Source organism: Dromaius novaehollandiae, chromosome W (genome assembly GCF_036370855.1).
Source record: "Dromaius novaehollandiae isolate bDroNov1 chromosome W, bDroNov1.hap1, whole genome shotgun sequence".
Lineage (NCBI taxonomy): Eukaryota > Metazoa > Chordata > Aves > Casuariiformes > Dromaiidae > Dromaius > Dromaius novaehollandiae.
Genome location: NC_088130.1, coordinates 19,265,080 through 19,292,897, shown reverse-complemented (window position 1 = coordinate 19,292,897; position 27,818 = coordinate 19,265,080). Strand labels below are relative to the sequence as shown.

At 40.1% G+C, this 27,818-nt stretch overlaps 1 pseudogene; it reads right to left on the bottom strand.

Annotated features, from left to right (window-relative positions):
* Positions 1–18,728: 18,728 nt before the first annotated feature.
* LOC112978811 (vesicle-associated membrane protein-associated protein B/C-like) lies at positions 18,729–20,836 on the bottom strand (annotated as a pseudogene).
* Positions 20,837–27,818: the final 6,982 nt, after the last annotated feature.

The window sequence follows — 27,818 nt, the reverse complement described above, 5'->3', positions numbered from 1 at the left end:
CTGTTAACAGATTTGGAACATATTTTAAAACTTCTTTCTACTAACATTCTGCAATAAATTTAGTCATTATGTTAATCTCATCAATTTAGCAAGATCAATAGAGCTATCAACTATAATTAGTATGCCAAGAAATTTTTCTACTGACAATAAAACACACTTAGATAAGCAGCTTCTATAATTTCATTCAACTGTCAGATGAATCAGGTAGAATATACTGCAAATTGTCCTTTCCTAAGTCATTGACGTTTTTGCTTTAATAAAGATAGTTTAATCTGATCCGACTGGGCAGATGTTTCCACCCCTGCAGAGTCCATAGGAGTCAATGGAGCTTCACACAAGTTTATAGTCATTTGATACAACACTTGCATTACTGTATAAAATGTATGCTAAAGAGGCTTCTATCATCTCTAGAATATTAAAACAGGTGAATCAAAAATGACGGAACATGACTGGTAAAGAGGTGAAATTCTCACCTTTCTTTTAGCAATAGTAATTTGTTGCTAAGTTAAAATTACAAATCTGTTTAGGTTTTTTAAAATCATTCTCATTTTTTTTTTTTTTTTTACTCCTGTGCCAAAAGTGAACTTAGTGTAGATGTAAAATGAGAACATATTTCATGTTTTCTGTTCATTTATCCTGTTGCCAAAATTATTGAATGCAATCATCATTAAGGCGTTAAATATTTGGAAACTTTGAATGGCTAAGGTTAAAAACCCTCATGTGTTCTCTGTTCCTTGCAGGAGGGTGGGGAGGGATTGAAATACTTGAAGTATTTATTCGTTAATCAAAATTAGTTAATCAAAACTTACCTCAGAATGAAAAACGTTGTATATAATTGTGTTAATTAAAAAAGTACCTCAGGCAAATCTATAATGGGCAAACATAAGACTTTATTTTTGAAATAGGACTAGCAAATACACTAGTGATTAGAGTTTTTCCTGCCCACATTTTGAAAAAATATATGAGGAAAATAGATTGGAGCAGTGCTATTAATAAATAAAATTTTAGAAGATCTTATCTGGAGAGCCCACAAATAGTATGTAAGTAGGAATCTGCTTTTATATAGATGCACGAGAAACTTGTTTCTAGAGAAAGCTTAGAAAGTTAATGTATTCATTTATGTATATTTATAATTTTTTTTCATGTCAGTGCAGTTAATGCCTCATACTATTAAGAATCTGGACCCATATAAAAATTCCATAATAAATATGAGTCTTCAATGTCGCTTTGTCAGAGTGCAATACCTTCAGACAAACCTAGTGACTTTGCAAACACCTAATTTAAACTATTAATAAGGGCCTTACACAGCTATATGCTGCTATGCAGAAATTTTAAGTATGTGGCACCATACATTTACAAATAAGGCAACTTCATCTTAAATTTTACGAATCATAGAAATAGTTCTGAAACTTCTTTTACAGCAATAATAATATAATTTCAAACAGTATCTTAATACATCTTTCCTTGTTCTTTCTAAAAGAACATATTTCACTTAAATAATATTAATTTTCCCTAAACTTCCAAGATATGGAAAAATTGAAAGAAATATACCCAGCTTTTAGCCCTCTCTTCGTTGCTATGGGAAATCCTTAAAAATGATGTCAAAGAAAATGTTAGGTAGACTTGTGTTTTGTAGACAAATCTTTCTATAAGAAATTAAGTCTAGACTACTGACTAATTTCTTAAGGACTACTGTTGTGACTTATTAATACAGCCACTGTGATGTGAAGCTCATTGCCATATTTCTTACAACATTGTATTGTCCTCTTTTAGAGGACCAAGTGAAAAACATGGGAAGATTGTATCAGCTAATGAAAGCATCCTGCCTTTTCAAGGGAAAAGTATCACTGAGGTGTCTCATATTTCCATTAGTTCCTGGAGCCAAAATTGATCCTTGAAGCATTTTGACATTGACTGCTTCAGAGATTCCATCTCCCCTTTTCTCATGACTTTAAAAATCTGCTCTTGAAGAGCTAGGATGCCTGAGGGCCCTGTTACAGAATACTTCATGCGAGCCCTGTGCTTAGTCTACGTTGAGAGATTCCAGTAAAAGCAGTGTGTTCTCATTGTCCTTGTGTTCTTCATTTCTCAATGTTAGTTTGTGATGCTGACAGTAATACAATCTGAACCTTAACATACATGTCCTCTGAATAACTGTAATCACAGAAATTGATCTTTGAATCTAGTTTTGTTTTATATATATATATATAAATATGTTAAATTATGTATAGAGTAGTTGAACACAATAAGACATGATTCTCCTCTATTTAGCACTCGGGAGATTCCATCTTAAGTATCGTGTGGCTCTCTGGTAGAAAAAAGGCTTTGACAAGCCAGAGGAAGTCCAGCGGAGGGCCGCTGAGATGGTGGGGGGCTGAGGTGCATGAGGTACGAAGGAAGGCTGAGGGAGCTGGGTTTGGCCAGCCTGGAGAAGAGAGGGTGGAGGGGGAACCTCATTGCCTCTCTTTCCCTTTCTAAGAGGTGGGAATGGAGAAGAGGAGCCAGCATCTCCTCATAGGTGCTCTGCAGAAGGCTAAGGGCAACAGACACAAGATATGATACTCTGTTTAGGTAAGGAATAAATATCTTCACCATCAGGGTGCTCAAATACAGTGTCAGCTTGCACAGAGAGAGGCTCTGGAGACACTCAAAACTGTGGACGAGGCCCTGAGCAACCTCATCTAACTTTGAGGATGGCCCTGTTTTGAACAGGAGGATTGGACCATGTGAACTCCAAAAGTCACTTCCAACCTAAATTATTCTGTGACTCTATTTGAACTGTTTAACAAATCCCACCCTGAAGAATAGCCACAATGTTGGGTAACTATATAGCTAGATTAGCTGTAAATAACGGTGTTATCTCACAGGGCATGGGAGTGACTTCTTTGAAATAAGGCCAAGAAAGGCAATCACTCAACCAGTGTGCTTTTGTCTCTTTACGGAGTGTAATATATTTTTCTATCCACTTCCTTATTAAGATGCTCCTAGATAATTATTGGCTATTTTAATCTTAGCAGAGATTTCTATTATAAACTGTGAATTGGTGTTTTGTTTCTTGTCAAAACAATCAACTTGATTTTTATTAAATTTCAGAGTTTTTTAGGTATTACATTCAACATGTTATTGGACCATTCAGAATTTAAGTCATATTACAGGCCCATTTTTTCACTGAATTGCTGGACTATAAGGAATTTCATAGTTGAATATTGGCTGCTGGGACATGCACTGCAAATCCCAGTTTCTGTTTTGGGAGCACAAAAACATTAAATCTAGATCCCAAATCTGAAACTGAGCCCAGTTGATTAGTTTGCTTCATCTAGAAGAGATACTTTGTTTTCCTGTACCTTGTGTTTCATCTGATTCATTATATTGTTTTAAGACTTGTTAAGAAACTCTTGTCTGACAGGCCAAGATGATAGTAACTCAGACCTGAAGCAAAAGCTATAACTACACAAGTAGATAAAGTAGATGTAAGTAATCAAAAAAGCACCTTTGGTGCTGGTAAACAGTTTAAACAATTTAGAGTGCAGGAACCAATCAACTTACTGGGACTCTAGGAGAATCAGGTTAGAGAAACTAGTATAATCACAATATGACTACTGATAAACATAAAGAATTTGATATAAAAACTCTGCAGTGTGCTATATAGGAGAATACAGATAACTATGATAAATGAGAAGCAGACATACAAAGCTGGGTCAGTCAGGTTTCCTGCACTCCATAGCATTACAGATTCAAAGGAACAGTGGCTAAATCTGTGTGAACCTGGCCTTAGGCAGGTGAGCTTTAGCTGTGGGACCAAACCTGCTAAATCTGTATCCAGATCTTATGTCTTAATATATAATTAAGGCTGTCGATACAGCAGGTGATATGCTAATGCTAGCACTGTATTTTGTCTTTGCAAAATATTGCTGACGAGTCTTTCTGATGGTCTTTCAAAAGCTGAAGTGAACATATATATACAAAGCGATTTAAATAGTAAACCTCAGTGTGTGTGTGTGCGTGCATGTGTGCGAAGAAATTAGTCTGCAAAGTTGGATTCCACAAGGACTTCACTTTTGAGACTCCACTACAAGGCTACTTAAGGCACTTTCTAGAGTACTGTCTTGAAGTTTGTGAGCTCAGACAGAGCCCTTACAGGTGAACATTTTTTACCATGTTTTACAATGCCCAGCATAGTGCACTTTGTGTCATTTGAGATTACACAGTGTCTCCTGGAAAGTCTAGTACTCGGTTTCCAGCTTCCTTTCAAGCTTGCCAGAGACAGACAAGTGGCAAAGATCATTGCAGCAATCCAGCCATTAATTCAGCACCAAACTGCAACATCCCGCACCTCAAGATGGTAAAGGCAGAACTTGAGCTTTGAGTCTGCTTACATGTGTGGTCATACTTGGCCTTAAGTCACTCCTGTGTTCCTTGGTGTTGGTTGGCCTATGTATATAATTAGCAGCCTTCAGGCTGCTCTTTTGTATATTTGCTGCCAGTGCTGGCAGCTGTGGATCTCAGTCAGATGGATTAACTCAGTCACTGCTCCTGGAAACACACGCCAGAAGTCCCTGCTGCACTGACCTAGTGACATACTATGATTTCTCTGCACAGAGAAGAATTTCTCCTGTCTAATCTGGCTTTAGGGCAACATTTTAGTAATTCTCAAAATATCCTGCAGATTGCTTAAATTGGACATTTTTAAAAGGAAGTCTTGTTCTCTTGCACTCTCTCTGTCAGAAACCAAACTACCCTAACATTTCTCCTGCCACTTGAGTAAAAACAGTATCCTAAGAAGAGTGTATTTGGGATCAAAGAAGAATTCTTAATGTAGTTCGTTTCTACAGGCCTTATCCTGGCAGTGAAAGCATTCTCAAAGTGAATATATTTAGTGTGTGTGCTTGTTTGTTTGTTTTCACCTTTTAACATTTTGATTTATTACACTTCATTGTGACTAGTGCCCTGCACAGACAAACAGCATACCAAGTTTACTGTTGAAGGCTTCTACAAGAGGATTCCTGTTTTTTCCTCTATCTTCCTCTCATTCTGATGGATGTGCCTGGTCACTTATACAGTTAAAGGTACAGCTGCTCAAGAAATTTCAGTAAAACTCCTGTGACCAAACAGATTTTGGTTAGCATTGCTCAGGTCAGCTTCTGCTGATACCAGCGTTGTTGCTATTTACGATCAGATTTTTGTGTGCGGATTCATGATGCACTTATTTCATCTTGGGAAATCTTGCTGACACCCATCAGTTATTCCTGTAATTTGTGGTTTGCTTTTCCTTCAGACTTATCTCGGTGGACAAAAGGAATAAAAAAAAGTGCACTTCAGTAACAGTTAAAGCTATTTAAAATTAGGGCTAGCCTCAAGTGCTGCCTGATACCAGATTAAAAAAAGTCCGTGAGAAGAAAAAATGGAAAAGCATTAAAATTTCCCTTAAAATTTTCCCCTTCAGGCAGCTTCCTCTTGAATCTCTGCCCCAATAAAGGCTGTTCTATACACATTACAAAAATATGACAAAAATCTCTATTTAAGCAACCCTAAGGGACTGCTTTTTTTTTTTTTTTTTTTTTTGATTGTTTGGATTGTTATTTTTCTTCCATATAGTTCTCATTTTAACTACTAGGAGTTTTCTGGAAAATGCTCCTAAAGTTACATTTTGTTAAATGGTTCTATTTGAAAATGATTTTTACATGTGTCAAATGCTGCCTGCCAGTCAATCTGGCTGTAGTCCAAGTCCATTTGAGTCTCTTCCTCTTTACGTTATGTGTGGCTTAAAAACAGAGGGAATTGTCTAATGTCTCCTCAATTCCCTCAAGAATCAAATTCTGAGGTGTTTTTTCTTTTCCTCATGTTTTTCTCTGTGAAATTGTGGATCCTTTTAAATGAAAGCAGAACTAATCTATGAGTTTACTTCAGTCTCTTTGCAGCATAGATCGTGTTTTTCTAAACCTGTAGGTCTAGCAGGCTTAGAAGGTATGTTATAAGCCATATTTTCTTCCTGTGGAATTAGCAAGTTAGTAAAAGCAACATTTCCACTCAAAATACAATTACCACAATGGCTTGATGGTAGAAAAAAAAAAAATCCTGTCAAATTGAGCTTCATGAATAATTCACAAAGGCCAATTTCATGTTTATCCCATTATTAAAGAGAGAAAGTGTCTGTATATCATCTATGCTTGTTAATTTTCTAGTATTTGTAGAAAAAACTGTCATGTTTTTATCTCTGCAGTGTGTTTTCATTTTGTTCGTATTTGAATTTTGATACTGAATCACTAAGCATTGCAGTCATTCATTTTGTAACTGATCATTTTCTTCTCGATTATCTAACATAGGTGTTTATTAAAATGTGTTAAACATCACTAAACTAAGTGAAGTAATATGCAACATGATTTCTCAAACTTTTTGTAACCTCATAATGTGTGAATCTTCTAGAAAGTAGGGCAATATCAAATAAGGTGACTTACAGAAGTTCTGGAACATTTAGAATCTGCAGGTTGAAGTTCAAAGGGATGTAAATTGGGTTATCAATGTCCAGTCAAAATTTGGGAGAAGCTAAGCAATGTTGTTTCCTAGACAGATTCAGAGCAGAATAATGGTGTGTGTGTGTGTGTAACAATTGTAAACATTAGATTTGGGCCTGTCCTACTTAGAACTAATTTTCAGACTTGATGGTTATGACATATATCTACCTTTAAGTTTACAAAATCTGGAATATTAACAAGATACTGTTGTTGATATCATCTTCACTTATGCCTTGAAAGACACTTTGAGACTTGTTGACCAGTGTCGTATGTTAGTAATATTAATGCCTTGTGCATAAATATCAGAAAATAATTTCAGATAATATAATAAGTGAAAAAGCCAAAACCAAAAGTAAAGACAGTATTCACCTCTAAAACTGAAATGGAATTTCTTTAAAGCATGGCAAATCAGTAGCTTTGAAGCAAACTGGCAGAAAGATTTCATCTTAAACCAGACAGGTTAATAAGGTCATGGTGGGCATAGAGGGGGAAGGAAAACATGGTAGTTCATTTCTTTGCTTTCTTCCTCATCATCTGGCATGTTTACTAGTTACAAGACATTTATTTATACTTTTAAATGATTTCCCCTCTCCACCCCCAAGAAACTTACTCCTTCCTGATCTCCTAATGGTGTGTCATTTTTATGCATCCAAATCCCATCTTAACAGTCCTCTTTAGACTACCATGTTACAAGTGCACAGATGCTGTATTACAGTTGTGTTTATAATTCTAGCACAATTGCAGTACGACTAGCTTGGAGGATGAAGAATTAAAAAGAGAAGCTGTAGCTGTATAGACACATTTGCCCTATAGCTTTGCAGTCTTACGAACTGGTAGAGATCTTTTGTTTTGAGTAGCTCTCCTGTATGTTATGCTGATTGCTAGGTAATCTTCTGCAAACACTCCCAAAGCAGTCACGAAACCCATGATAAAACAGGTAAGAATTAGGGACCAAATATACTCATTTGGAAGGCTTCAACTCTTAAGTTCACAACCTGGTCACCCTTAGGAAAAAGCTGAAACTATGCCTACATGATAAATCTTTTGAATAATTAAAGACTTAAACTTATCTTCTGATAATTTGTTCCAAAATCAAACTTGACCCTTTTCAGCCTTGCAGGAGAGCCTTCCTGGTTTCTTTCATAGAGAACTTCTTGAAGCCCTACAGAACCCTGGAGTCTTCTAAGCCCGAGTTGTGAGTTATATCAGTCAGATCAAAGCTTAGTTCAAGTCCCACTCAGTTTATTGTCCCCTATACTGTTCTTGATTTTTTTTTTTACTCACCAGTTCGTTACTCACCCCTTCTACTATATTGGCATAGCCACTAACCCTTATATTTTCATTTTTGTCTGTGTCATCATCTCCCTAAGGCAGGTTAGAGTGTTTAGCTCCAAAGATACTTCAAACTATTTGTCTTCTCCTGTGTTAAATCTCTTTAAACATCTAATAATACCCTGTATGCACTCTCACACATATATTCCAATATGGTATTAATGACAGTTTCTATGTGGCTGTGCATAGAAAAGCTATGCAGTGAGGTTTGAACCTCCTTTTGCCACATGAAGTTAAATGCTTTTGTCATAATAAAACTTCCTTTATTCTTAATGACTTGCTGTATTTTGTGTCCCCATCTGGGAATTTTATGGTTCCAAGTCTGTTCTTTATTTTCTCCCCATTCTGTCTTAACGGCTTCAGTCTGTAGTCTATCCTATGTTTTAGTCTGGGCATAGCCAGACTAAAGCAGTCACTCGTTTCAGGCTGTAATTTGTTTTTCCAGTCTGGAAAAAGCTTTAGAAACTGCTTGCAGATATGCTGTGATCATGATGACCTGCTGAGCTAGGTGCAATCAACACATTACGTTCTTAGATCCTTTCTTCTGCCCTTCGGTCTGGTGCTTCCAAAGCCAGGCTTTCCAATTCTTTCTAGTTCATACCAATTCTAAAATCTGTGTTACAAATCTTTACATAGGGCTATATTCATGTCACCTACTATTGCCTTTAAAACAAATTTTTGGACACCTAAAGAGTCACCAACAGTCCAGAGTGAAGAATCACAGAAACAAAACCCAGGTGGGAAAGGACCTTCAGAGGTTCTCTGGTCCAGCCACTTTTCCACGCTTGCCCACCTTATCTTTCCTAAAGAGCCTGTATCTCTCCACTGCAGCATTTCAATCATGAGAGCTATTCTACTGTGCTTCAATAATTCCAGTGAAATTATAGCTCTGCAACTGTGCATGGATTTCTGATTCCTCCTGCATGTTCCAGATGCAATATGTATTTGTGTACGGGCTTAAGATAAGCCTTAAGTCATGAGATTTTTACAGAGGAAGTGTGAGATCTTTCCCTGTCATGCTGTCCCTCAGATATAGCTTCTCTACCCCTTGTGCTTTCACTTCTCAGATTTTTGTAACCCTCCCCTGGCATAACTAGTTTAAAGCAATCCTCACTACATCAGCAAGCCTTTTTGCAGACATTCTTGCTCTATGTGGTCAGTTGTATCCCATCCCTGCTCAGTAGACCTCGCTCCTCAGAAAGGGTCCTATGGTCATAGAAACCAGGTGTTGAAGGCAGGCAGAAGGCCAGGCAGAAGGCAGGTGTTGACCTGCTGGCTAAGACCACTTCTACTTGAGCCATTCCCCATCACTGGCAGGACTGAGAAGACTATCACCCAGGCCTTATGCCTTTCAGCCTCAGCTGGAGCTTGGTAGTCCCTCCTGATATGCTTTGGGTTATCCTAGCAGTATTGCTGGTACCCATATGGAAGAGCAGTAAGGGGTAACAGTCCAAGGACCAGACAGGACATGATAGTCCCTTTGCAACACCTTGGATTTTGGCCCTTGGCAAGTTACAAACCACCTGAGACACCAGGTCGGGTTGGCAGATTGGCGACTGTCCCCCACCAGAGGGAGTCTCCTATAACTATCCTATGCCTTCTCTTTTTTGTGTGGACACAAGGTTTAGGCTCAGCTGGCTTTGATGGTTCCCCAGACATGTCTTGTTTGTCCTCACCAGTGCTTGGGGCACTATACTTATGCTGAAGTTGAACAGCTGCAGGTGGAGCAGAAGCCTTTTTCCTGTTGCCAGAAGTCACAAGCGTCCAGCCTTCTCCAACCCAACAGCCACCCCCCGCTACCTGTGTGACTATCGCTTCCAGCTGTCCCTGCTTCCTTGCTTTGTGTGGCTCAGCCTTGTGGCTCAGCTGATTTTCCAGGAAGACCCTGTCAATGTCCCCTTCATGCACAGCCTGATGGTGCACTGCCTGCTCCCTTCTCCCTGCAGCTCCTTCGTTAGTGACTCAGGGCCTTGACCCAAGAGACCCCTGCTGCCCCAGCCCTGGGGGAGAGCCCAGGCCCTCTCTGCAGCCCCCTCGCCAGCATCCTCCCTGAGGAGCCCTGTCTAGAGGGAGGCCTCCTCTGTGCGGAGGGCATCAGCACCAGGAGGTGCCAGAGCATATACCCTGCAGTGTGCTGACACCAGCACTGCACAGCCTCCATGGGGCAGAAGGGCTGGGCCCTGCTGGGCCCTGCTATGACGAGGGCTGTGTCTCTATCTGCTGCTTGCTGTGTGCCTCGCCTCCCCAGTCAGGTGTTAGCCCTTCCTGGCAGCAGCTGAATCTGTAGATGCTGTAAGTAGCTCCCAGGAGAACTGGGAATAGAGCTGGGAAGAGCCATGTGCCCCCTAGATCTGCTGTGCCAACAGCTGTGCTCTGGGTCACAACACCCTGTAAGGGGCCACCCCACAGTGCCCAGTGGCCATCCCATGGCGAGGGTCGCCCCAGCTGTCCTGGCCACCCCATGAGACCAGGAGCAACTGCAGGGGCTCACAGGTGCGGCTCCTTCAACTGGCAGCGCTGCCACCTTTGCAGCCACACTGGGTGCTTCAGGGCACTTGACTTCCACGCCTGTGAGACTGTAACTGTCCCACAATCACTGCAGAGGAGCAGACAGTAAGCCTGGGTCCAGCCAAGTGTCTGTGGTAAGTGCCCAGCCCTTTGGGCTCTGAGTTCTTCGGTTTACAGCCAGAGGTGATGATACTTTACAGTTCAAGTTACTATGGAGAGGTGCCCGTGCTTTGTGATAATTTGGGTATGGTGGTGATTATCCAAAGTTACGATAGAGTTTAACTATTTTATAAATAGAGCTTCAAATAAGACTGTATTGCAGTTAGCCAAAAAATTAAGGTGACAGTAATAATGAAGTAGATACTGTGAAAGAAAAGGAGGAGGAGTGTCCTCATGGCAGCCTGTGTTCTGGAGGTGGGCTGCTCTGTTTTGCACTGCCTAAAATCTCGGTATGGTTTCCATGGTTGACACAGTAAATGTAGGTATCACTGAACATTTGCTCAGCTGGGGGGGAGAGCTGGAGTGTTCTGAGAGCTAGAGATGAAACAACACATTTTACGCTGCAGTTCTAGATGGCAGTCACAGTTCATTATAAATCTGGAGGTTTTTACACACCGTGTTTGTGAAGAACACATGCTTTTAAAGAGACAGGTTGATTGAAAAGCATTGCCATAACTATCTTATCGAAGCACTTTCTGCTGGTCAGAATAAGGTTTTGTGTGTGTGTTTTATTTATTTTTTTTTGGGGTGCATTTTCAGGGGCATTCTGAATTGAGGCTCCATCAGCTGCTCTGCATGCAGAAGTTGATTTCCTGCAGAATTTAGCTCATGTTAGTAGCAGTCATATATGCACCAATGTAAAGTTGGCCACACAGTTGGGTAACACTGGTAAACTGCTGGCTGCTGAAGCCAAATGATGTGTGAACTTATTTGTCTATGTGGGCTTGTATGGATGCTGAAGACAAGATTTAGTGATATATGTCTTACCTCAGTTGTCTTTTTAATGAAGAGTGATTGCAAATAACGTTGTGATATGCCAACTACTGTTTACTCATGGCCACTTAACCATAGATTGTCTGCTGTATGGAGATAAAATGGCCCTGGAATGAAAACTGAATGGAAAGCATCCAGAATATTGTTTTAGTTTTGGGAGTGGTGTTCTTATTCTGTGTAGTAATATTGAAGGTGTAGCTGTGATAGAGTGCTTCACAGCTGTTAATCGAACCATTTTGAATTAAAAATATAGTAACAAGGGTATATGGTGGTCTTGCAGTCTAAAAGATTTGGAAGGCACTGTTATAAGTAACAAAAGGCAGTGTAGGAATTTTTTGTTGTTCTCTGAAGGTGGTGCACAATAATTGACAGGAAAAAAAGTAGCTATCTTTTGCATCATCGTTTTTTGACCAGCTATCAAGCTAAAAGTCATCAGTGAGCTAAAATAACAGCTTCAAATGTTTATGACAATCCTATTTAAGATTTTTTTAATGTCAAAACACTGATTTTAAAAATAGACTCTAAAACCAACTTTTTAATGTTCTATACGCAGAACAAGTAACAACGTTGGAATAGAGTACCTCAGGATTTCCAGATAAGTTCTCATCCCTTACTTAGCTTCCACCTGTTGTATCTAAATGTTAAGTTTCAAAAATGTTTAAATTTATGGAGTTTCATTATGGTTTCTGTTTCATGGACACGTGTAGCAATTCAGAGATTCAGTGATTAGTTTTTTTCCTTGCTTATTTTCACGCCTGTTCCCTCTAATTTCAGATTTCCAGGGAACAGAATAAACTCCAAGTTTGTACCCCAAATCTCTAGTATTGCAGGGGGGCTAATGACAAAGGAAATTGTTAGATATCCAGATACCTGGTTTGATGGGTAAGGTGACAGAATGACAGAATTTGTTTTCAGAAGTAAATGCTCAGTGTAACCGAGTCACTCAGGTTATAGTCCTTTCAAAGCTGGGCTCACGCTAGAAATGCTTTTCACCATCACTATTGTCTTGGTTTCATTTCATGTTATTAGTACCATTAAGGAATAAAATACTTGAACACTTCTTTTAGAAGTGTACTTTCCTCCTTTGAGTATTTCTACCACTTAAATGTTCTTGTATCAGGAGATTAAGGCTATTCTGTAAGAACATTCATTTTGCAACTTCAGTAAATGCTTAGGATTCTTATGAATTTTAAGTGTGCATGATTTTTCTGACTCAAGTTTTGCAGAAAGTAGAAAAAGTAAACACCTGGCAAAAAGAAAAAAAGCTAAACTCTCCTACGTCAACATATGTTTGCAGATGTTTTCAGGATAGTCTTTTTCCTTACTCTTTTATAGGAGTACTCTTTTGAGTATTTGATCATAGTCAAAAGGTCGCAAACCTTTAAGTTTCTCCAGTATGCTCATAGGCATTTTCCCAACAGCACGTGTTCACACAGAGATACTTATTTCATTTCACTAAATTGCCTTTTCTTTTTTAAAGAGAGAACATTTACATGAAAAATGAAGCTAGTGAACTTATTCTTCTCTGGTATCATGCTGTTTCCTCTTTACTGCTGCCCAATAGTTTAAACTCTGTGTACTCAAGAATCTAGGGGTTTTTTTTCATCCTGACTATGCTTTCATCAGTCTGTTCTACATTAATCGTTGCTTATGTTTACCTGATTAGTTAGGGTGTTTCCATAAAAACAAGCAAAATCAATCCCCGAAACATGTTGTGTTCACTTCTAATTGGTCAATGTAGATCAGCTGAGCTATCCAATTGCTCAGTTTGGAATGGAAACTTAGCAGTTACACATTTCAGCGTCTTTTCATCATTTAGAAATTTATTATTTTCTTTAATGCCATCCTGCAGAATGTGAATGTTTCTCTACTAAGATTTTAACTACGCTGTAATCAAGTAATTTCACAATTTTGGAAATGTAGTGTGGAGATGCAGTGATAAGCACAAAGAATATTGCAGTAGTGACTTTCTAGTAATGTCTCCCCCCTCCCCCATTTATTTAGATTTTAACTTACTTGAGGTAGGAACTTCTTGTTCCACTATACAGCCAGTGTCGATGCACAATGCAGTCATGACTTCAGTTATGATCTTTTACGAATACTGTAACTAACTCAATTATTAACAATAACTATAATAATACTGCTGTAGGACTGTGTGAAAGAAGTACTGGTATTTACTCCAGGATAGAAAGATACTGCTATTTATGGTTTGTCATCATAGTTATATGCAAAATCAAAAATATTTAAAGGAACCATCTTCACACAAGTTTCAGTTGCATCATTCCTATACTAGTGTTTGAATTTTTCTGCTGTTGAAAGTTGAGGAGTGGATGGAGATCTTCACTGCACCATAGTAACTTTGGTTGAAATATGGGTACCTGTACTGTATCAGTAGGCCTCTTCAAGTCTGCATTTCCAGGGTTCTGAGACATTTTTCTGTTGCTCGACTTGTGCTGAATATTTTCTATCCAAGATATGCTTTGTGCCTTAGATGTTTTTGTAGAATATGTTTGCAGGACCGTTATTTCCTTTGGCACATTTTTGGAGGAGGACAGGCTGGGATAGGTTGCACTGCAAGAAAACTAGTTATAAAGACTTAGAAAAGTGTCCGGAGCAGGAAATTATACTTTGTCTACATTTTAACTCCTATCAGTTAGATACTTCCTGGAAAATCACAAGGAAGCAACACGCACACTTTGGTGACTCCGCATGCACTCTACAATAATGATACAGCTCCAAAATAACTTCCCAAATGCCTGGTAGTTTCCTCTCTTAAAAAAAAAAAAAAAAAAAGATTTCAAGTGAAAAGAAAGTTCTTTCCATAATACTTGGAAAGAAGTGCCACCAGAAATTCCTTGTGAAATAGGTTCATGTGCAATACTGTCTGACAAGATTCTCCTTGTGGTTCTGGTTCAGGAAAGATGCACTGCATAAGACATCAATAATTCCTTCTTCAGCCATAGATTATCATCTAGGATAAAAGTCTTGGTATTTGGGGAAAAATATAAAAGTGGATCAAAATTCCCAGCTGGATCACTGGCCACAGGAATGTCAATCTGACAGTTGTTATTCATGCATTGGTTAAAGTCAGCTTCTGAATACAGGGTCCTGCCATGCTTGACCTGTATGTCCCTTTCCCTTTAATAACACAAAAGCACAATTTCTTCTACACTGAACTTTCTAATTTTCCATCTGGAAGCTTAAGTTATATGAAAAAGGTAGCCTTTGATAAATTGTTCAATCCTGTGTTCTCTTCTCAGATGACCTTTAATCAGTTCTTGACTTTTTTCTGTGAATTAGATTCCATGTACCAATGGAGCCTTTTTTCCTCTTCTTATTTGATCCGTCTGTCATGGGCTGTACCATCATTTTTGATCCTTTACTGGGTTTCTGTTCTCTGAAAAAGCTGGTATTAAATCCCCTTCAAATCTGTTAATGCCCTTAAATACATTTTGTTAGAAAGGCCAGTTTATATGGCTAAAAGTGGCAACCAAAACTAAACCATCATAAAAATGGAATCAGATGCATTACAGCAGAATTTGGCAGAAATAAAAATAAAAATACCTGCTTCTACCATCAAAAGCTCACAGAATCAGAATATGATTCTAACATTCTCAGTGAATAAAAATTTACATAGGCCTATTGGACAAAAATCTGAAAGTTTGCCTTAGCTATGGATGCAACCCTTAATGCTGAATATGCTGACAATGCTTATGAAACTAAAAAACTCCAGTTTCTTATAATTATATTCCTTTTGTCCTAAATGAAGCACCAGAAACTAGTGAATTTAGGATTTGTTTCCTTATATCATGACTTCATGCTCTGCTTATCATGCTTCTGTTCATACTTCGGGATTTTATTTTTATTTTTGGCAAGATCACCAAACATTTTCCCCTCACTAGTTTCTCATCTCAAATTAAGCAGTTGATAGTGAACCAATAAAACCGCAGAATGTTCCTCAAAGCCATGGTAATAAAAATACTCAGCACTTTCTCCCAAATTGCTTTAAAAACACGAAAACCGGGAATTTGTCAGTTGCTGAACACTCACTTTTCATTGACATCAAGGCTAGAAAAAAGGCTGACTCATCACATTCTTACTTCAGTTTAATACCTGTGTAGTTGTTCTGGGCGAGGAACATTCTGGCACTGAGAAATTGCCAAGAAAAGATCCAGATCCATAAATCTATTTGCCAGCTAAATAGGGGGATTAGATAGGGGGATTGCATAATCCGCCTATCAAACTTTTCCCCTGTCCTCAGGCTGGAGAGTTTGTTTAGGAAGTTCTGTATTGTTTTTGCCTAATCCTTGTCTGTACAGCTCCTACTGTTTTCTTCTATCTAGTAGAAAAGGGAATTAACTTTGGTTAAAAACATGCCATCCTCCCTCAGTAGAGTTATTCTGGTACAAAACTGCAATAACAGTTTCACAAATCAGATCAAATCTTTTTTGTGTTGTAATTCATCTGCTAGGCTGGTGAGATTATGGCTCCATTTGGAGACTTTAGCAGACCAGAAACTTTTCATAATATGTTGGCACAACTGGAGCAGTATCATATGCACATCTGAGTCTTACCAGAGACACAGCAGCTGGGAAAACTTCGGAATCTCATACCAAATCTGTTTATTTTTATACTGTATTGTGGAAAAGTTGTAGGAAAAGCAATTAGAGTTGTCAGTAATGGCAAGTGATTCCATGTTAGCATGTTATCCCATGTTATTACATTGGCATCCAGGAATGAATATAGGGAAAAGGGTGATAGCAGATTGGACACATATATATAATGAAACAACAGATGCCTTCTAGGAAGGGCTTGAGCAATTGTCTTCCAAAGTACCACACCAGAACTGCCCCATGTGACTGCAGTACTTAATCTTACAACACATCTAAAAGTAGAAGAGCATGAGTGGTCCAGTTATGGACTGGGGTAATGAGACAAAGAGAGGAAGAAAAATTAAATGACTGACTCCTACCATCCTCATCAGAGCCCATGCTCACCATATAACCAGTATGAATGGAATGAATTTAATACAGCTAAAGGTATGATTGGAGTGAGCAGCTTTTCAAGCCTGTGTAGCTGTCCAAAGATGGTGTTGAAATTGGTCAGATTGACCATAGATTTAATTCAAAACACTAGAATAACATGTGGCAAATGAGAAGGCAGACTCACAGAATAGGTGGGTTTGGAATGGACCTCTGCAGTTCCTCTGGTCCAGGTAGAGCAGGTGGCCCAGGACAGTACCTAGTCGGGTTTTGAGCTTCTCCAGGATGGAGACGCTGCAGCCTCTCTGGGCAAACTGTGCCAGTGTCCAACCACCCTCACAGTGAAAAAGTGTTTTGTGTGTTTGCATGTTTAGACAGAATTTCCTGTATTTCAGTTCGTGCCCATTGCCTTTTGTCCTGTCGTGGGGCACCCATGAGAAGAGTCTGGCCCCGTCCTCTTTATGCCCTCTGCTAGATATTTGTAAACATTAATAAGCACCTCCCTGAGCTTTCTCTTCTCCAGGCAGAAGCCTCTTCTTTTATGAGGAATGCTCCAGTCCTTTAATCATCTCTGTAGCCCTTCACTGAACTCAGTCTGGTAGGTCCATGTCTGTCTTGTACTGAGGAGCCCAGAACTGGACAGAAGGAAGTCTGACTGTAAACTCAGGTCACTGCTTGCACAGGTAATGAGAATGACTTATCACAAGAAAAGGAAATGAATGAAATAGATGAACTGTAGATAAAGCACAGAATTTTTGAGGACCACAGATTAAATACAGCAAAAGGAGCTATGGAAGAGATAAGAGCACCTACAAGTTTAGAGAATGACAGGTAGCTTGATGAAGATCCCAGAGAGAAACTGAAGATCGATTTGTTAGGATCACTGCATTTTGAACAGTAATCTGATCACATCAGGGCATGTGATGAAGCCTCAAGTATGAGACAATCTAAGCAATTTAAAGGACAATTATTGTAAAGCTGGGTGAGAATTTGGAGTAGGATAGAAGACCTAATAAGATGGCAGCATTGTATAAGGAAAGGATAAATCACAAGTTAGTCTGATAAAGAACAAAAAAGACACCTGTAAGTTATAAACAATGAAGTTACTGAAGGCTAAAGAGAGTACTTTAATGGATACCTTAATGATAGGATGATACAAGCAAATAGCTGTTTTCCAGAAAGATGTCAAAACCAAGAATTTTGAAATAACTGAAAAGCAGTTGGAGTGCATCAAGTCTTGACAGTGTTCCCAGTGAATTTGGAAATATTGGGGCTAATCTCAGTCTTTTATAGAATGATTTTATTGACTGGATGCAGTGAAAAAAATCCAGATTAATAATATAGGCAAACTGAATTTTGAAAAAGATAGCCTCTAATGCAGAAATGATGATCACAGCATCCTGTTCCTTACTATGGCAGAGAGAACTCTGGTTTTGATGTTGAGGATAACATCCAAACAGCACAAGTCCTTTGCCAACTGTAAGTGTCTCTCTCTCACTGTTTTATTCAGGACCTTTGAATCCGTCTGTTCAGAGGACTTCCAAAATGCTTCTTTCTCTCTGTCTTCATAGCTAATCAGATTTAGCCATCTTAGTATGGACCTGACTTTGGATGGGTTGGTGAGCTTGCTTCTGTATAGTTTTGAGCAGGAACCCGTATTTATACTTTCTGCTGGATACCCGTCACATAACCATAGCATGCCTGTTGTCATGCAGCCTCTTATCACCTTAACCTGACTGTTCCTATATTCTCTGCTTTCTCAGCTCTTGCTGGGATTTTGCAGATCTGTTCCTTGGTTCTTGTGGCAGTCTGATTCACGGACTCCAATGTGCTGGATCAGAATCAACTTTATTCAAGCAAGCAAGCCCTTTATATAAGCTCTAGCCCAGATCAGTACTTTCCCGAAGGTCAAGTTCCCATCATCATTCCTTCTCATCCCGTGTGGCTACTACCTTATCTACATACTGCTATTTATTCCTCCCAAGGCTTTCGGTTCCTTAACTCTATCTTGTCCAATCCCTTGCTGTCTGCCCCTACATCTCCCCCTTTTTTATTTTCTAAACTAAATATTGGCAGTGCAGTGTGTATTTGTACAACAAGTACTTGATGCAAAGCCCTTCGAGTCATGCTCTGCATTAGGCTTATTAAGCAGGGGAGATAGATAGCAAGGGCTAGAAATCTTAGCAAGATTACCAATCCACACGCCAGTACCTTCTTAACTCATGACCCCAAACCTAACATCCAGTCCTATTCCTCAAAAGGGTTCCACTCTGATTCTGCCTACAACTTATCAGTAAGGCCATGTAGTCGCAGTAAGCTTTTATGAATCGATATTGACCCTGCACAAGGCAGGCAAATATTGCCAGAAAATGTCCCGACGTGGGCTCATCTTAACTGGCTCTCAGTCCTCGTTTGGTGTTTCGAGGGATGCGTCAACAGGTCGAATCAGCCGTGCAGGCATCCAGCGAGGCCTGTTACCTGTGGAGACACAAGCGTAACCTTTCCCCCACATTATTAAATCTACTGGTTCACTCCACTGACCCATTTCCAGGTTCTTGTAGTGAACCTGAGGCTGTTCTCACCACATAGGGCATGAGAAATGATTATTAACTGCATTTTGGTCTGTATAATGGTTTAAGGGGTTGAGAACGTATAAGGCTTTCCACAGCTGCTCTTGTGGGGAGGCACCGGGGCTATTCCCCCTTTTTCGTTTTTCAAGCATGTTTTTTAGAGTACGATGGGTACATTCCACTATTGCCTGGCCAGCTGGGGAATAGGGAATTCCGGTCACATGAGTGACCTCCCAGGTTTGGAGAAATGCCCGCGTTCGTTATGCAGTGTATGCGGGACCATTGTCAGTTTTAATTAGAGTGGGAACCCCCATTGTGGCGAAACAGGAAAGCCAGTGACAACATACATCACGGCTTTTTTTTCCCCCAGCATACGCAGTAGTAACAACGTAATGGGAAAAGGTATCTACAGAGACATGGACATATTTCAATTTTCCGAGTAAGGGATAATGGGTAACATCTGTCTGCCAGACATTGAGGGGTTGCAGGCCTGGAGGGTTGGTCCCTAAGTAGGGTGGTAATGGGGATACATTTTGGCAATGGGGGCAACTTCGAATAATGTCTTGGGCCTGGTCTCTTGTGATAAGATTTTTGTAGCGCTTTTGCATTTTGGTGAACAAAAAAGAAATCATGGGACAATTTATCCTGCGGATCAAAAGTCCCTTGCTGGGTTCCGCTGGGTTTTCCTCCTTTGTCAGGAATGGGCAATCCTCCTGACGTAGTTGGACCAACTTTTTTTTTTTTTTTTTAATCATCACACACTCTCTTTTACTCACTCTCTGGGAACCACACTCACACCACCTGAGTCTTTAACTACTAGGACTGCTGTCCTTTCGCAGCGGGTGGCTTCATCAGCTGACGGGCGCCCCGGTCGGTTCCCAGGCTATACGCACTCGCACACACAGTACTGTTCACGCTCACACCAGTCACAGTGACTCTAGACTTCCGTCTTACAGTCTTGCAGTGCGCCTTATGCTGATCAGGCTGCGCACTCCCCTTTCCGGATGGACCGAGCTGGGACTCAAAACCCACCCAAACCCTGGGGATGGGACTCGCACCCATCCCCTGGTACGCCTTACAGTGGCCAGCCCGCGTACCCCTTACAGTGCACTGCTACCAGACCAGAATTTAGAATTTAGGCGGGAATTGAAGACTCATCTTTTCGGTTCCTCTCATTGCCAAAGATCCCAGGTGAACTCACCCGATGACGCCAGATGATCGTTTGGAGACGAGAGGCCCCGACAGTGGTTGCCTAGGGTCCCATCTGGGGTGCCAAACTGTTATGGAAATTAGGCTTGTCGGCCACCATAACAGGGCCTGACCCTAGGTTCCCGCAGAAAAGTTCAGAGCCAAATCAAAGCAAATTAAATAATTAAATTTTAATGACATGCATGCAGTAATTACAGCTCGAGCTGGGTGCCTCCGAAGAGGGACTTAGACATTACAGAAGAATCTGTCTTTGTTGCAGTTGTAGATACAATCTCATTTCTGTGTCATAAGGCGTATCATTTTCCGTTGGTAGCTCAAACACACACCTAAGTTTCGCATGCATGAGTTCTTCTGGTTTTGCCTCTTTCCATACTGCTTCCATATCTGAAGAGTCAGCTGGAGCAAACAGACTGTTTCTCTTTTTCTTTTTTCTTTTTTTTCTTTTTTCTTCTTTTTTTTTAACCATAATCTTGTGTTTACTTTTCTCGTTAGGATCATAGTCAAAAGGCTGTAGCATCACAGAAACATTAATTGATGTTCCTGCATCGATAATTGCACTGTTAGGTCTTACACAGTATCTACGTGGTGCTGTGGTCTTAACTTCGAAGCACACACTTCTGTCTGTAGGATTGCTGAGCTTCAGGTTTATGGTGACAACATCTGTGAAAGGCTCTTTGAATTTGAGCTCGTGCTGCAGTTCGAGGCTGAGGCCCTCCTCCGCTTTCGCCATGTTCCTGCTCCACTTTCGCCATGTTCCTCCCCTTGCTGCTCGGCGGTGGCAGCACCAGGTGGAGGAGGCACCAGGGGGAGAGAGGAAGGGCCGGGTGGGAGGGGAAGGAAGGCAGGGAGGAAAGGAGGGAGGGAAGGAGGCAGGCGGTGGGCATCCCCGGCTGGTGTAGTCACGCCCCGCTGAGCGGCCCTGGGGCGATGGATCCTTCCCAGAAGGCCGGGTCATTGGTGGGGATTGTGGGCAGTCCGCACTCGCGGGCGGCCCCGTCTCTTGGGGGGGCGGTGGTTCCAAAGGGGCTGTAAGATGGACACAGCAAGGCGTATTAAGAGGTGGATAGAGATCTGGCTCCTGTTCCGGATCGATCGGCCGTGGGTCAAATGGTTTGTCTGGGTCGTTTCCTGGGGAGTCCCACCCACCCACCGCCCCCACCACCGTGTCGCTTGACGGAGTTGCTGTGGGGGCTGTGGGTGCCTCCAGTCCCTGTGTTTTCTTCTTGCTATGCTCGTTCAGGGTCTCAAGCATGCTACACCATGGGGCTAAAAGTCCTGCTGCCATCTTATCGTTTCTTGTTGCCGCGTCCCAGAGCTTAACTCCGATCGAGTGCCACGTACCGAGGCTATAAATCATACTGGAATTTACCTCGGGACAGTTCGAGCGTGCCCACATCAATAACATTTGGAGATCTTGGGGGGGGGTATATCTCTGCCATGCTGTTTCAAAGTCTTTTGCATTACGTTTAGCATGGACCTGTCTTGCGGGGAGATTCCGTTTCCCATGACTCCCACGCATTCCCAGCCTCTTACCTCCGTCCAGCGGTAGGTAACCTGTTGTACGCAATGCCGCTTCCTTTCAGCGGCTCCCCTTCTGCTTCCTTTCAGCAGCTCTTTGTTCAGCTGGGCTCCGCCACCGGTTCAGCTAACCGCTGCCTCTACAGCCCTGGACGAAGTCAGTCTTTGGTCCCTGTTCGGGCGCCATTTGTGGCAGTCTGATTCACGGACTCCAATGTGCTGGATCAGATTCAACTTTATTCAAGCAAGCAAGCCCTTTATATAAGCTCTAGCTCAGATCTGTACCTTCCTGAAGGTCAAGTTCCCATCATCACTCCTTCTCATCCTGTGCGGCTACTACCTTGTTTACATACTGCTATTTATTCCTCCCAAGGCTTTCGGTTCCTTAACTCTATCTTGTCCAATCCCTTGCTGTCTGCCCCTACAGGTTCTTGCTGTCTCTCTCTGCTGCGATCACTTCTGCCCTCTCCTGTAGTACTGATGCTTAATAAAGGGCCTAAAGGCAGATCCCCACTAGTGCTTACAGTCTCAACAACAGGTTAGCTCAGAAGTGGATGCTGCCTTCTGTGTACCTGAATTTCCTACTGGGGTGGGGGACCTTAATTTTCTAAATGTTCTTTCTACAAAGGTATTTTAAAATGGCTCTTTCTGTGAGTGTGCTTAGAAAAGAGAATGGTAAGTAAAGTTTTTTGGGTTTATTTGACTTTATGTTAGTGAACATTATTCAACCTTTGGCAAATCGCTAATCCTCTCTGACCCTCAGTTCATCCATATGTAAAATAGGCCCAATAAAACTCCACACGTAGCAAGTATGAAATTTAAGCTAGACAAATAGCTTGTAGCTGTAGCAGAGTAAAACTGGCATAATTAATTGAACTTCAGTGAAACTAATCCTGTCAGCAGCAATAAAATTATTCAGTCGCGTAAGTTTTATTCAGTTGCTAGTCATGTAAATAGTCTAAGTAAAGTAAATATAATACCCTGTCTTTCTCCCCATTGTGGGGCAGCAGCATCAGTAGCAAGTAAGTTTTTGCTACTCTTCATAGTTATAGAGCCCTTAAGTTAACGGAGAGTAAAATTGACAAATTCTGGTGAACCTGAAAAATGTTCTTTAGGAGGCTACTGAATTACCACAGCAACAGATGTTATAGTCTTCATTTCAATCTGCTGAAAAGATAGGAAGGTGTGATCTGTGGAAGCGGTTTTATAAGAGTGACTGGAAAGTAAAAGTGTCAAGTCATGTGGAGGGGAGTCTGGAGAAAATAAGGAAGTAACATGTTCCTGCAAAAACAAATGCATGGCTCAGCTTTACATTTAAACAATCAGTTCAATTTGTATTTCTCTATACATATAAACTCAAAGTTCCCTGGAATTTTAAGCTTCTTCCTGGCAAAGAGGAAATCCGTCCTTATTATGGAGTATATAAACACTGAAACACTTAGGAAATCTAATAATGAGGAAAGCAAGAAAAAAACCCCAAAACTTCTGGTCAGTCGATAGAGTTCTGCTTACTTTTCATTATGTGACAATTCAGCATTTTGGAGCTCAGGTTTTCTGATTGAGAGCAACTCCTCAAACAATTTTTATAAGAAAAGTCCTGAAAATTTCCTAGTATATCAATTAGATAAAATAGTTAACAGTAACTTAATTAGATAATTTGCAAGGGGGAAAAAAGGTACTAAACAAAAATGTGGATGAAATAGCATCAGTCATGAAATTCCTGGATCTGGCTTTTAGGATCCTTGCCCATTTTTAATATATTTATCTGCATTCTGAAAATTCTGTACTACTGTTACTGACTTTTTAGTTATGTATTCATCTTCTTCTGTTGCCAAGATAGAACTATCAAGTTGTGATGCAGACAAACAACTATTTACTTAAAATTTTAAGATTGCACCAGGCAGTCATACAGAAGTGAAAAATGACAAGCACACGGAATATCACCACAGCCATGAAAGTCTCCTGCAACAATACAGTTGTTTTCCCACTAATTAGAAGGGCCCTAGCAAAAATCTCACGCACCAAACTTTGCCAGTTCTTATAGCTCGAATTGCTAGCTGCAACTGCGAACAAAGCATTGGACCCTTGGCGAAAAACTGTGGCATTCTCAAGTTAAGGTTAGAACTCAGAATGTTTAAGTTCTTTTTCTTTCTGTGTTGTTATGCAACGAATAATAAGTTCCAATTGATCGTCATGCAAATCATTTTAATTCTGGAGCTGAAGCACTCACAAGTTTCAGAATTTTTAAATTGGGTCTGGAATTTTGCCCAGATGACAATATCTAGCTATTAGCCACATTGTTGCAGTAATATAGCTGAATTGCTATGGCCTTTTCCTCTCACAGTTAAATTATCCTGAAATGGAGTACAGTGCTTAGAAATAGTCTTCATTCCATTCTGAATTTTCCATGTTTTCCATTAAAAAAATAAAAATTTGTTTTCTCCAAATGCATTGGAGTGAGGGAAATAAAAAGTTCCCATAGTAGAACATTGGATATTTATAGCATGGGAAGATTTCTCAAGCTAGAAAGAGTAGGAAGGAAATTCCTAGGAAGAGAAGGTGGAAAGAGGATGAAGCTTGGAAGATTCCAGACTTCAGAGTTTTTCTAATTGTATCTGATGCACTTATTAAGCTTAATCAAAAATCATTGTGTCTGTGATAGCTGTTTCTATTGAAGAAGGGACTGTGTAAAAGATAAATTAAAATAACCTCCATGTTGCTGCAAAAGCACTCGGTTGACCACTGGAATGTACCCGTGAAAGATGCTGGCGAAAAAAGCAGGGTGTATGTATGTGCGGGGGGGGGGGAGTTTGGAAGTGTTGTTCAACAGTGTTCAACTTTGTATCACCTACTCTGTCTAAGTAAGTCTAAATATTCTAAAGTTTTAAGTAGTTCTAAAAAGTTCTAAACAATTCTAAAAGCCTAACTGGTTCTTTAACCTTGTGCTTGAAGCATTCACATGGGCTATAGAAAATTCCCCATTCACATCCTTTATCCCAGTTATGCGGTGTAGACACATGATTTTGGGCCTCTGCCACTGTTCCTGACCATGCTTCGTTACAGACTCCTGGCTAGGCCAGGTCAGAAGTGCCTGAAACAATTACACTGGTCTGGCCCAGTGCTGGTGGCTGTGCTGACAAGCGTCAGCCATGGCAACAGCTGTCACTAATGCCTGAGAGAGTACATAGCTTTGCTGAGACCACCCTGGAAAAGAAGGACTGGCTGTTCCTTATACTCAAGAGGATTATATATAGTGTACCGATCCTTCCAGGATAATTTTCTGTAACCTCTTGGAGCTGTCTCTTTTTGGGAAATTTTCTTATTTTGAGATTTTTCATGATCTCCTTTAAACTGGGTCAGGTGAGGCATATCCAAAACTTTTCTTTAGTTGAACCTGGGGAAAAGGGACTTTTTTATCACTGAGCTTTTGAATGTACTCCTATATATGTACGAAAGAGAAGACTTGGATCTTGTGGTCCAAGGAAGGAGAATGTTCTTAAATTTTCCATGAGAAGGAGCTAGCAGATAGCCTTCCAGTCAGAAACTTGTCTCCCTTTAATAAAACTGAATAAAGGTATTCCAGGGTTGCTACATTTAGTCTTCTTTGGAGTCATAAAGGTATCAGTTAAAACCTTTGTAGATGGCAGTATCATGGACATTTGACAGAAAGCAATTAATTCATACACACTTGATCAACCATTGCCAGAGCATCAACTAAAGCAACAATGTTTTTCTGCCCTTGTTTCTGACCAGCAGCTGATGGGGGTAATAAAAATCTGAGAGTGATACAGATAAAATATTTTTCCTTTTTTAGATAAGGGAAAATAAATGCAGAAAAATAGAATGGTACAAAAGGAGAAGTGAATTTTAGGAAAATCATAAGAAGACAGTCTCAAGAAGTTAAAAGGTTTTGCTGCTTTATCTTTAGGAGGGCTGCATTAGCATGAATCCACTGATATCTGGCAGAAAATGTACAACATATAAACAATAGGGTAATCATCGACATTTTTGGTCATCTTGGAAATGCAACTGTGGATGAGGGCCTGGTAGACACTTAATTCGGCTTTGTACTTTATTACCTTTTTGACCTGATTTTCTGTAGGCTTGTTTGGAAGGTATGAAGGATACATGTATTATTTAGCAATACTTTTACCACTTGAATCTTCCAGTCTAAGAAAGCATCAGAATATCTTTCTGACTTTTGTTGAAACATACTTGCTTTGTCCCAAATGCTTGAATTGTTGGAGACTCGATGAGTGAAAGCATTCTAGATTGCCATTTGAAGTATAATAAAGCTTGTGGTTGCATCTTACCGTGTTGATTCACCTTGTTTTTTGATTTAACAAATGACCAGTTTTCTATTTTCATACAGAACTACTACTTCTATTATCCTGTGATTCTGAAATCAACTGTTTTGGTGTAAATATGTAATTGGGGAATTGTTCCTACAAAATTCTGGAATGACTCTGAAGAAACATTTGTTGTTGAAATCTGTGCTTATTACCCTTCAATTAATAATTAATGTTTTGTTTGAGTAGTTTCTTTTCTATATTCTTTAGATGCATGACTGCAGTGTGTACCTTTGGATTGCTTGTAAGTGCATTGTCTGATCTGCTTTTAAATCTCCGTGAAGCATTCAGAAGCACTTTGTCAGCAGGAGGGAAGGAGTAATAGTTTTTCCTGCTAATATGCCTTTGCTTCATTCTCCCATGTATTATGTTGCCATCACCCCATTCTGAAGAAAACTGGTAATATCTGAAAGTGGATGGTTAAAGGTGGTGAACTGTTTATGCGTGGATAACTTTCATCTTTTTGCAGGAATTAACTTTTTTTTGTCCTTTGGGTCTTTGCTTTCCTTTCCAATATTAACCGGAAAGAGAAGTAGTAGAATGATTAAACACAGTTAGGATGTGTTTTAACAAATTAAAACATAAAGCTGAATATACGGCAATATGTCCATGTGAAGTAAGTATGCCGGAGATGCATATTTGACCAAGCAGACATTATTGATGTTTTGGAGCGTGTCTTCTGCATGCAAAATTAATCTCAGTGTGTAAAAAGCCCACTATCTCTTCTAAAATATGGATTTAAGTTTTTAGCTTTTCTGATAGTTGTTGATAGGATACATCTTATTCTCTCTCCTTGTAGTAACATGTACCTTCAGCAATTAGGCCTTTATATGCACAGGTCTTATTCCCTGCATACTATCACCTGAATTCTAATTCCTGCATGGAGTTAGATCTTTGATTTACAACTGTTGTTGTCAGAAAAGGGATGATAATGATAGGTGAAGAATTCCAACATTTAATGTCATTTACTGGTATTGTGGGAGTGGCTGAAGAGTAGTGCTTGGTCCTGAACACAGTGAAAAGATGACCTCTGATATAAACATTTTTCCATGTAAATTAAAGCAAGCAAGTATGCAAGCATGTAAGGAAGTGGCTTTCTGGAGACCCAGATTTGACCAGCTAATCAGGACTTCAGAGAGCTTTTTAGGTGTCAGATTAAAACACTTTTGAGATGGCCTAAACAGCAGCAAGAGAATAACTTTCTGCCAGATGGGGGATTCCCTGGACGCTTCCAGCCTGACCTAGTAAGGGGTCACTGTGTAGTGTAATTGGAGCACATGTTTGCAGTAGGTTTTTTTCAGTAGCTGGTTTTGCTCTTGTGAAACTGAGAAGACTGGAAGATGGGAAGCTAGTAGATCTAAACAAAGCTGGCTAATTCTGAGTGGAAACAGCAGGAGGAGATAGACAAGCTGATCGTGAGGATATAAGATGCCTGATAATTACCAGTAATTGAATATGAAGTCAGGAAATCAAAGTTTGTATTTATGTGCTTAACTGTATGAACAAGAGAAGTACAAGTAATATACGTGGGGTCGAGCAGGTAATTAACTATTTCTTGAAGATGTTTTTTCTAGAAAGTGGTAAGGCTACTGTAGTATGACTAATGAGTTGTAGCAACTACAGATGTCTGAAAGCACGTGTAGACTTCAGACGTACAAAACAAACCCATTGTCTACTCCGTGGGACAGACTGAACAGGGGATGTATTAAGCACTTAAATTACCATACATCATACTGTCAGTCCATGAGACAGATTACATTCTCAGTAAATCCTCTGTATTGACATGCCGTTTTTCATGACGATAGGATTCCTCCTCCTGTGATTGTAAATTAGCACAAATGTCAT